Source organism: Pinus tabuliformis, chromosome 3_2 (genome assembly GCF_031772625.1).
Source record: "Pinus tabuliformis cultivar Carrire ecotype Pingquan chromosome 3_2, CPIR1, whole genome shotgun sequence".
Lineage (NCBI taxonomy): Eukaryota > Viridiplantae > Streptophyta > Pinopsida > Pinales > Pinaceae > Pinus > Pinus tabuliformis.
Window position 1 is genome coordinate 492,803,241 of NC_142302.1, and position 9,363 is coordinate 492,812,603.

Below are 9,363 nucleotides of genomic sequence, written 5' to 3' on the forward strand. Positions count from 1 at the left end.
GCCACAGACAGATAGGGCCTACACATGTCATCGAATGATATACCAGAAAATGGTCTTTTATTTGAACTTATCTTACTATTAACAGTGGCAGCACCAGCCATGGCCAAGCTACCAAAAGTCATTACTGGAGAATCAAAATCGATACTCATTCCCGACTAGGTATGGGGGACTGTAACTTAATTCCGTTTCCCTTTTTCTTGTCAGTGTCCTTCAATCAAAAGTTACCAATTCCCTCTAGGTTTCCATTAGTAACAGAGAAAAAGAGGGAGAAGAAAGGCAAGCAAACACTTCAAGAAAAACATGCTAAAACCAAGACTTTGACTGAGGTCCTAAGCTAGTTTTTCATCGATCTGAGCTGGGTGACTAGGATAGGATCCATGTCGGGACAATTCTGGAGATGCCCATGTGATCGGTTTTTTCATTAGATGCCTGTAACTTGTTAAACCTTGAAACAACTGCGGGATTGTCAGATAGCTGCGGGATCAGGGCAGTTTCTGCAACTAAGTTGCAAAACCTTATTTGAACAAGATGCAGTGTTTTGAAGACCACTACAAAGCATAACCAGACAATTTTGGACAATTTGAACCTATCAAAGCACTTGAGTTTTATTTTTTCATTTTTTTTTTTTCATTTTTTTTTTTTTATTGAATCAATTGAAGTGATGAAGTTTATTTTGTCTCCTATTTTTTTTTTTTGTAACAATTCTTTTTCTGATCCTCCAGATCACACAAAGTGCAGGAGGAGAGCATACTCAAGAATTATTGTTTTGTCTTTTTTTACTTAACAATCCTTTTTCTGATCCTCCAGATCACACAAAGTGCAAGAGGAGAGCATACTCAAGGATTATTAATTTTTTTTCCAGATGTAAGAAATAAGGTCTCCTAATTACACTTCCCCGGCAACGGCGCCAAAATGTTTAGTCAATTTAATGTCTTAAATTGCTCTACATAAATTATCAATCCGGGTATCGTAAACTGATGAAGTGTGGTGCACTATATGTGCTTAGTTAACATTTCTCTTACTTCGTTGTTTTATAGTTTATGTTCAACTCTTCCTAAAACTCTGCTTCAAACACATGTGCTGTGTAAAGCACGATTAAGAAGTAGTCAGAAATAAAAAAAAGTAGTCAAGCTCTAAGGTGACAAGTAAGAAAAACCACTTTAAAGACCAGTTATAATGTTCAACTCTTCCTAAAACTCTGCTTCAAACACATGTGCTGTGTAAAGCACGATTAGGAAGTAGTTAGAAATAAGTCTAGAAAGTAATCAAACTTTTAAACTTGCAAAGAAAGAGCTTGAAAGAAATAACTTGAAATGAAACTGAAAGCAAAGAACTTGAAATGACTTGAAAGTAAATGACCACTTCCAATGGCACTAGACACCATTCATGCTGCTGCAAATAAAAGAAAAGAAAGTCACTTTTAAAACCAAAGATAAAGATTATCTCTCTCTAACTCGATGCTTCTAAGCACATGTACTGTGTAAAGCACGGATAGAAAGTAGCTTAAGTTGAATTAGAAAAGTGAGAAAAATCTGCTTTAAAGACTAATGATAATATTTTGCTCTTTCTAATTCTCTACTTCAGCCATATGTACTATGCAAAGTATGATTAGAAAGTAGTGAAAGATTAGTCTAAGAAGCACTTAAAACCAAAAATCTACTTTAAAGACTAGTAATAATATTTTGCTCTTTCTAACTCTCTACTTCAGCCATATGTACTATGCAAAGTATGGTTAGAAAGTAGTGAAAGAACAGTCTGAAAAGCACTCAAAGCCAGCTACAAGTTAGTGATATTTTGATCTTAAAATATAACAATTTATGATGAAGATCATTTATGTGTTAGCAGCTCTTTGAGAAATAAAATTAAAAATCAGCTATAAAAACAAAGGCAGCAGCTTGAACCTGTCAACTTCAAATACCATTAGTTTGTAAAGCAAATACATAAACATAAAAACAAATCCCGGGAGAAAATAAAATGCAATAATTCAAACTGTACAAGGCAGGGGCCCCCTTCTACCTATGAAATCAAAGCATACTTAAAATTGCATGAATGAAAATCTAATCTACCTTACATTCTACAAAGCAATATTTACAAAATGAAATCTAATCTACTTACATCCTAATATGCTCCATGACATCTACTTCACATCTCCTTCCATGTTGAGAACATCAAAGCTTTATTCAATTTCTTCAAAAGTGCAAAGTACAACAAAGCTCTCCAAAGAGAGACTAAAAAGACTAACTAATGAAGGAGAGAGATCTCCTATTTATACAAAAAGATGAGAGCCATCTCATTAATGATAATCCATGAATATCTCCCTCTACCTCTAGAGTCCTAATCAAAATAGGAACTGATAAGACACATGTCTTTTAGAGTTACAATACAATTAGGAGATGTGACACATATCCTCATGATCCCATGATTCTTTTCAACCAAATTCGAATTTGGCCTTAGAGTGCCACATAAGGGTCTTCTAGAAGTCTCCTTTCAACCTACACATGTCAACAAACTCAACCCATTTGTTAGGTATAAGCATATACACATTATTTTCTAATGTTTAACCACAAATTCACTTAAAAGGCTTAGAAATAATAAATATTGGAAAAAAATAAAGGTAGCCCGATGATAATGAAAGTGGGATGAATGTGGTGACATAGTAGTGAAATGGAGGTGAAATGGAGGTGATATAATGGACATAATAGCGAAAGTGTAATGCAAATGAATGACATTTTCAAGACTCAACAGTATCTTTTTCCAGACTTCGTAATTGGTCTTCAATTTTAGTAGGTAATTCGCCAGCCTATCAGCTTTGATTTTATTCATATGCTTATCCTTTTTCTTCTCGTAGTTCACTGCTTCTTCTCTAGCAAAAAGCATGATTATCTTGTGTTCTGGTTCTAGATATTTTTCAACATTGACTTGCTTACTCTTCTTCGTTGTCTAACTTTTGGTGTGTTATTTGGGTTCCCATTCTGTATGCCTTTGGTAACCTACAACCCTCCTTCATTGCTTTACCCATGTGTATTATGATTGTGCTCCTCACCTTTTCCAAACCAAATGGTATTCTAAGTGATTAGCCTTCTCCCTATGATACATTCAACCTCAAATTAAACTCTTCATGTCTGTGGTATGCCAAATCATTTTGGGATTTTCCTCTTCTTCGAGGGGAAATGAAGACTCACAAAGAGCCTTAATCAGGTTTTGGGGTTCACCTAAAATGCTTGTTGTGCTCCCATCAGGAAGAAACCTTAAATTTGGATATCATGGAGACTAAAATGAAATTGTGTGAACATATGAGCCTCAACATCAACCTAATGGAAGAAATGCAAGAGCTCAAAATCAACATGGCTCACCAGGAAGATGAAGTTGATGAGCTACGCCTGTAGATTGAAGTGCTAATGATAAATATGATTAATCTCCAACAACATGGGCTCCAATTATGTCTTTAGCCTTTACCTTATCCTATCATCTATGGTCAGCATCAACAACATGGAAAAAGTAGACTATTGGATCATTTGCATAGTTTGCAAGATCATGGTTGTGAAGGAATTGGGAAAATGATACAAATTGAAAATGCAACAGAGAAGTGCCATGAGTTTTTAGCCACGTTAAGAAGACAAGGTGAGTTGAAGTAATAAGTAGGGGTAGATGTAGATAGGAAGAGTTGAAACAACAAGTTGAGGTAGAAGCTATGATAATTCTTAGGAGTTTCTATTCAATAGATCAAATTTGAGTAAAACCATAAAGTTTCTTATTCGAAATATCTTGAAAATATGATAGTAAGACTTCAATATTCTCTTCATGAAGGAAATTGTACTAGTTTTAATATGCCATGAAAATGTCGAAGCAATAATTGGAATTTGGAAAAAGATGGGTTTATACTATCTAGGAAAATCATGTTACTTTCAATCTTTTTTTGTGGTTAGACATAGAGCCCTATTAAAAAAACATTAGATGTGGAAGATAAAGCATTTATCTAATAGGTCAGCATAAATCTCGGGGTCAACTAAGCATGGAAATGGGCACACAATAGCAAGAATGGGCACACTCTCACGACTTAATAAATTCCACCAAGACCATGGCTCTCACACAATCAATAAATCAATCAGGGTATGGATTTCAATACCACTATTGGAAACACTCACGAAAATGGAAAAATGGACAAGAGATAGATAAGTGTGTGATACAATTCATATTAATATATTGCACATAAATATCTAGAATCATGACCCCTGGTTTTATTTCCCAAGAGGTTCCTTAGACTCCTCATGGTTATTCATAAAACTTTGTGGCTTTTCACCCTCCTCTCAAGTGAATGATACAATTTACATAATCCCCTAATGTTTATGTTTCCAACAGTGCTTATTTAAAATGTTCATTTTTTTGATATGTTTTTAAAAAGCATGTGTTTTCTCTTTGTTTTGGGTCTTTTACAATAATTTTTTTTGTTTTCTTCTTTTTATTTTTTATTTTTTATTTTTTATGAGTTAGTTTGTCATAGCATTGGCTTTTTAAGCCATGGTTTCAAAAGTGTTGAAATTTTAAGCTTGAAATGGAAAACTAAGGTATTACTTATAGCACTGTATTTTGATATAAAGGTTCATTTGAGGTTTCAATATGTAATGGTATCATTGGTTAAGGTTTCAGTTTACATTTTTGAACAAGGTGTAATGTAAGCCCTAAAAAAAGGGGTGACAATAATAACATCACTTTATGATGGTGAAAACCCTAGGAAAAGTTTTCCAGTAATGGCGCACGTGACCTAATCCCTGTGTCAGCGCTCTTTGAGGCCTCCCCTTGCGCATCTAGTTGGGGCCTCTCAGTTCCCTAACTACCATGGCTAAACCACATCAGCATCTTGGTGCCCACTCCTTCAAAGACATGGTCACTGGTCAGCCTCCAGACCAGGCTTCCTTCTTCACAAAGTTTTCCTCCAGCTCAGCCTTTTGCTCGCCAGGAGGAAACTCTGACAAAGAAGGAACAACACATCCACAACAAAAAGAGCTACCTCAGAGGAATGAAGAAACAACGAAAAGGATAACCAAGGATACTCGAACAGCAAAAGGAAAGGCCTCGGACACGCCCTTCCTCGCTGACATAAATCCTTCAAAAACTCAGGAGCAGCTACAAGAACAGAGGAAAAAGACAAAGAATAACTGCAACCCCATAGCCAAGAAAATCCCAGAACTGGAAATCCAGGACCCAGGTGTAGCAGTCTATAGAGAATACATGCAAGAACATGCAGTAATATGCAAGTTCATGGGCATCTAGCCAACTGAAAGAGCCCTAAACTAGTGGATACAAAGAAAATGGACACCCAAAGGGGAGATCAGACTTCAGCTGGGCTCCAAAGGATTCTTCACAATCATCTTTGACCTCCTAGAAGACAGAGACAGAATATTTGAAGGAGGACCCTATTTCTACAATTCAATCAGATTATACATGAGATTTTGGAAGGACAACTTCACACCGAAAAAGGAGGATTTTACGAGAGTTCCAGTCTGGGTTCGCCTATACTCCTTACCAACTGATTACTGGGCTCCTTCGATCTTAAAAGGTATAGGAGACCAGCTGGGGGAGTACATCAAAATGTCTGAAGGCACCAGAATGGGTCACTATGTTTCCTATGCCCGAATCTGCGTATACATAGATGTCTCTGGTGCCTTGCCAGAAGCAATAAAATTAATCTTCAGGGACGAAGTCTGGCTGCAAAGTATAGATTATGAACATATTCCCTTCTAATGCAAAAAGTGCCACGAGCACAGGCATCTCTTCCGAGACTATCCTATGAACAAAATCTGTCAATCTCCAGAGCAGCAAAGTAAAAGAAAAGACAGCGAAGGATATACCAAAGTCATATCCAGGAACAAGAACAACAGGAAAAAGGCCATCCCCAAGAAGAACCAATATAAAGAAGCAGGTCAGAACCAGTTCAATGCATTGAATAGCACCCAGGAGCAAATGGATCCCAATGACCCAATAGGAGATGAAGCAGGAGAAGACAAAACGAACCCAGCAGACAGAGAATACGATGATAGGGACACAGGCTACACCAACAGAGGGAAGGAGCATTCGCAAGAGGATACAAAAATGGAGCAAGTAGAGACAGAGGAAACACCAGAGGAAAGCGCCATAGAGGAAGCTCTGGAGGGAGTAGACTTAGCAACAATTGTAGAGGAATGGAAACAAAATGGAATAAATTCCATATCAAAACACCAGCTACAAAAAATTGAAGGCGCTTATCTCCTCCAAGAAGATTTAAAACTCAAAGCACTCCACCCAGCACAAGAAAGCACAACATCAAAGGGAATCTTAGCAAATATTCCAGTAGGAGGACTCAACCTCAAAGGCTCAAGCCAAAAACGAGGTCGAAAGACTACTAGTCAGCTCCTCCAAGAACTGGGAGCCAAATTAATCAATGAAGGAAAGGTAAAAGCTCTGGCTCTAAACCCATCTCCATGTCAATGAATTGCATTTCTTGGAATATTAGAGGACTGAACAGTCCTGGGAAGAAAAGAATCTTAAAAAACAGAATCTTGTCTGATCATCCTGATATCCTTCTAATTCAAGAAACTAAACTAGAGTCAGTTCACCCCCCTCTCCTTCTCAACTCTTGTTTCAAGCCATATAGCTCCTTAGCCAACTCAGCTACTAGTTCAGCAGGTGGTATAATGACCTTATGGAAAAACTCCAAGTTCGACCTCATATCCTCTCTGGCCACTCATCATTCCATAACAGTGATCCTGAGAATCATTGGCACCAATGAGAGTATTTGTATAACTAACATTTATGCCCCACACAAGGTGATAGATCGAATAAAAATGCTCCAAAGCATCTCCAATCTCCTAGATCCATTACACCTTCCTTTCAAAATCATAGCAGGTGATTTTAATATGATAACAAATTTGTATGAGAAGAAAGGTGGTATCCAGAAGCTTGACAAGGACTCTGAGGCTTTCCTTACCACCATTGAAAACCTCAACCTCATCGACATTCCCACTAGCAATGGAATTTTTACTTGGAATAACAGAAGAGGAGGAGACTGTCAAATTGCCTCCCGTTTAGACCGCTTCCTTTTATTTGAGGCAACTTATCTTACCTCTTGGGAAATGGAGGCGAGAATCCTACTGCAAGCAGGCTCAGATCACTGGCCTATCTCTCTCAAGATTCAAATTTCCAATGGTCTGAAAAATAAGCCTTTCAAATTCGAAGCCTTCTGGTTGGATCACTCGGACTTCATGGAAAAAATGAAACAATGGTGGACTTACCCTCCCACCAGAACTGGCAACAAAATGTACATGTTCCAACAAAAGTTAAAACATATCAAAGAGGAAATCAAAAAATGGAACAGAGAATCATTCAGCAACATCATCACGGACAAAAAAAACTTGGAGCACAAATTGGAACTTCTCCAACAAAACATAATTGAAGAAGGGCTCACGGAGAGAAGTAAGCAAGAGGAACAAATATTACAACAAATCTGGGAGGAAAGAGCCATCCAGGAAGAGAAGTTGTGGCAACAAAAATCTAGAATCAATTGGCTAATATGTGGGGAAAGGAACTATTATCACCCCAAGAAACTCTCCTAGGTTGTATATCAGAGATGCTCGGGAACATTACAAACTCAAAAAAAATGTTGAAAATGGTGGATGAATGGAAGGAATGATGCATATTCAAGCCAGATAACCACTTCTACTATGCTTAACCCCAGACTACAAGGTTTTACACCACCAATTACTCACAGTTTGAGAATTAAGTGAACATGGAGAATACTGACCACACCAGCAGATGCACAGGACCCTGTGATGGCCGGCTGCAACCAGTTAATAGGTCTGTAAATCTATTTCCTAATGCACAGACAGGATGACAGCTCTCTGGCATTAAAATAACAGAAACCTGCATACACACTCAATGATACATACTATATTTTAACACAGAGGTGGGATGACAGCCCCTCTAATGCTAAACATCAAGAGCACATGAAAAATGCATAACAGGCACAGCCTGGAACAAAGAAGAAGTGGAAAGTGAGAAATTAACAACAAAAGAAGCTTGTATTAGCTAAAAATGAAGACCAGACGCTGCAGGTATCACAGTAGTTACAGTCTCCAGAAGTTGAACCTTACATCAAAACAATATCCATCAACCCTCATTACATCTTGTTTCTGAGTATATATGGAGGTTGATTACAAAAATATCTGCTATCCTATGCGTGGAGGGGTCATAATGGACCACCAACCACATTAACTGTCTGATATGGGTCTCTGATACAATCTGGTACTTAGGTGTAGTCCTCGAGTAGCTGGAGTATGATATAAAAGACATTCCATGACTGATAAATGCTCGTAACTGCTCGAGGTTGTCCTTTCCTTCTTTGGCCATCCTTTCTGTTGAATGCAGTGGTTGAGGAATAACTGCGCCAGGTACAGGGTAGCTGATCGCCTTCGTTCTTCGGCAGCAGAGAACAGTCAAAGGTGGCATAGACTTCATGGCGAGCAAATGAGCGAGACTGGGAGTAAACAACAGTCGTTGGATCGAGTGAATGGGCGGCAGAGATCTATCGGCGGGAGGCGTCGGGAGGAAATGGAGGCAAGAATGATTGTGAGCCATCAGATCTTGCAGATGGATGGCGGAGATTGAATTGCAGGGGCTATCGGGAAGAAGCGGGAGCGAGCGAACGAGGGTCGTTGGATTGCGAGGTGGGCAGATCCAACGGTGATCAAGGGCGGTAGCTGCGTGGATGATAACGAGCGAGAGAATAGGCGGGACGACGGTAAGTGGTTTCCCTGCACCACTTATTAGAGGAAGTGGTATTCGTACAGAGGGGTCGCGATGCCACTCATGAGTTGACGCGTGGCGGATGTGACTCGTGGGAAACCGCTTTCCCCGCCGCTATCGCGCGTGCAAGTTCAGGCGGCAGGACACGCGAATGCCTTCAGATTAGGAGATGGATGATCGGACGGCGGGAATTAACACACGCGCTTGGTGGAACTGATGTGATAGGAAAAGCTATGGGCCAGGGACTTTGTAAAAGCGCGCGGTTATACAGGTTAAGACCTTAGTGCCGGGGGGTTTGACGTAAAAGGGCTTACACAGGGGAACACACCGAATTGGCGGATAGTGCTTGCTTTGGAGGTTATATGACTGCGGTTGCATGACAGCTTAAATTTGGCGCTCGAGAGCCAAAGAAATCAAGGTTTATACTAAATATTGGAGTAAAACGGGGATAGCGGGGGATTATGGAGTTATAAGGAAAATGAAGGAGAAGAGGGAACCAACTGCTGCAAGCCTCTTGCAAACATAACTAGCACTGCCAGACCTATTTTTTATCCATTGAATGTTGTAGAATATAGCAGAGCTAAC